The 2,744-nt window shown below is 36.4% G+C and overlaps 1 non-coding gene across 1 annotated transcript; it reads right to left on the reverse strand.

The window, feature by feature from the left end:
- Positions 1 to 695: 695 nt before the first annotated feature.
- On the reverse strand, positions 696 to 814 carry LOC141741540 (small nucleolar RNA ACA64). The gene has a single exon (XR_012586415.1). It is a non-coding gene; the product is annotated as a small nucleolar RNA ACA64 (small nucleolar RNA).
- Positions 815 to 2,744: the final 1,930 nt, after the last annotated feature.

Genomic DNA, 2,744 nt, shown 5'->3' on the forward strand with positions numbered 1-2,744 from the left:
CTCCCCTTCTGTCTTAGTTTTATTACTGAGCATGATATCATATGGTGTGGAATATCCCTTTGGGTAGCTGGGGTCAGCTGTCCTGGCTGTGTCTCCTCACAGCTTTTTGTGTGCTCCCAGCCTACCCGCTGGCAAGGTGAACAGAAAAGGCCTTGACTCTGTGTAAACACTGATCAGCAATAACTGAAACATCCCTGTGTTATCAACCCTGTTTCCAGCACAAATCCAAACCATAGCCCCATGCTAGCTGCTACGAAGAAAATTAACTCTACCGCAGCCAAAACCAGCACAGATAAGTTGTGAAAGGGATAAATAACTTGCTAGTTCAAATAGCAAATATATACTGCATGTTGCAGAGGCAGCAAGTTCCTTCCAGGCAAAGGTTCAAATTATTTCGGAGAGAGCAGGGTGGTTGGAATTTAATTATTTGACAGAGCTGGAACCTCTAAAGGGCTTCTTTGTATTGGTGAGAACTCTAATTGAAGCAGACAATGAACAGGTCAGAGCTTACTGAGACTGATTAACTACATCACCAGCCCTGCAATTATTGTTACTGCTCTTGAGGCTTTTAAGTGTGAGAGCTTTCCTCAAGAGGTACATATGTAGTTTTGCAAGAAGGCTTTTCTTCCCACTCTGCTTATGCATCTAAATATTACCTAAGCGTAGACTCATCATCTTTATCTAGGGAAAAATACATTTCTGGAGCGAGTGTTTCATCTCCTCCAAAAATAGGTAATGGAAGATGAACGGGTCTCTGAAGGTGTAATTTCTCACCGCTGGCTTTAGAAGAAAGCTAGGGTGATTAATTACTTATATTTTGACATCCATTAAGATAAAACTTACCATTAGTATGTTTTAATTTAAGATTTCTTTGCATGTGAAGAGAAAAATAGGTTATGCATAATAGTAGTTTTGATTTGGTATCTTTGAAATTGTGTGATCAACTATTTAGATACGCAAACAGTCCCAAATAATGACAGAGGTAATGACTCTACTTGTGTGCTAGGAAATGGTTGTTGAGATAAGACTGGACAGATCTGCTCTATTTTCTTTTAGACTGTTCTGTGACAAAACACTTTCCTGTGATTAAGTTCTGGTACATTTCTAAGTAAAAAGGCTAACTATTATGTTTTTATGACAGATCCACCCATGAGTAGATGGGCCACCATTTTTTTTGTCATACATTGTAAATTCTCTTAAATACGTGGCAGAAACTTTAACGTTCTAGTAATGAACATCTCTGATTTGAAAAGCTGTGATAGATTCTGAGCATATGCACTGCAATTATCTACAGTGATGAAAAGGAAGGCTACATTTTCTTCTGCACCAATTACAGATCTGTGTCTACATTGGACAAAGTTTTCAAAAGCAATCATTGTAATTAAATTGAGAAACCATGCAGATTTCATTTTAACTTTATTTGCCTTTAAATTATTCCATGGTAGACACCCAAAGTTATTTGTCCCTATTGAGAATCTCGTCTAAGCCAAATCCAGAGACATTGAGCCGAAATATGCATCTTTGGTATCTAGTTAATCTGTAACACAGGTTATCATACATAACCTATGTTATTTTAGAGATGCACATTAAAATGATTTCAAGCCTATTTTCCCTCCAAAATTCAATGTTTCTTCCTACCAGTTATCCACAAGACTTAGGCTCTAATTAGTCAGTGGATTGTTTTTTTTTTTTTCCATGTGCATCCAAATGACATCCTTGAAATAATTTTGAATACTTCTATTTTATTCCCATATTACGTTTTTTAGATTCTCTAGGTCTATTAATTTTATGAACTTCCCTCCCCTTTTTCAAACCATTTTTGCGTATTTTATTACAGAGCTTACTTTCCTAGTTAGGCATCAAAGATCTGTCACATCAAAATATTTAAATGCTTAATAATCCCATTCTAGAGCTACAAGTATTAATGAGCTCATTCCTCTGAATCCAAGCACTGCTTTCTTTTTATTCCCCTTTCTTTCCCTCTCAATTCTAATCGTAGTCAGAACTTCCTAAATCCTGGCCTAAACCCCTATTTTTTACTGATTTAAAACTACATATTGCACTCTGTGGTGCTAATCCAATTTTACAGTTTTATGCTTTTTATAGGAGCAAGTGATTGTGATGTAGGTTAAACTGCATTAAAATTCTGGTTGTGTCGAAAGTTGTGACAGATCAGGTAAGGAGATGAAAAGGGAATTCTTGAGGGCAGAAAGGACAGTCTTATCTGATGTAGGTGAACCAGATACATAACAATTATTTCATGTTTTTTGAAAAGCAAGATATCACAGTCATATAAGAACACTTTCACTGGAAATCCTTCATTAAAAGCAGTCTCGTATGACTTCTTACGTTTCAAATCTCTAGAGTATGACAGGTGCTATCTTCTCACCACAACCATAAGTAAATCATACCCAAAGTAATTAACTCAAATCTTATTTAAACATATAGAATGGAAAGAGAGGATTGCAAGTCAATCGGCAGCATGCTTTGTTCAGCATCATGAGTTAAAAATAATCACCTGTAATAACATTGAGGAAACATAGTCACAGTGTTGCTTTCTCATTCATGGAAAGGCAGAAGACAGACAGACCACCAGGAGTTAGTCTGATTTGTAGCAAGAAGGACAAGAATGGAGTGGCCTTCTTCAGAAAAATCAAAACTAGTACATCAAGGAAAATAGTTACAAATTCTGTGTTGGTAATGCCATTTCCTTTTGATCTACCTTTTCTATTTAGATGCGTAGG

This window comes from Larus michahellis, chromosome 3, assembly GCF_964199755.1.
Source record: "Larus michahellis chromosome 3, bLarMic1.1, whole genome shotgun sequence".
NCBI classification, from domain to species: Eukaryota; Metazoa; Chordata; class Aves; order Charadriiformes; family Laridae; genus Larus; species Larus michahellis.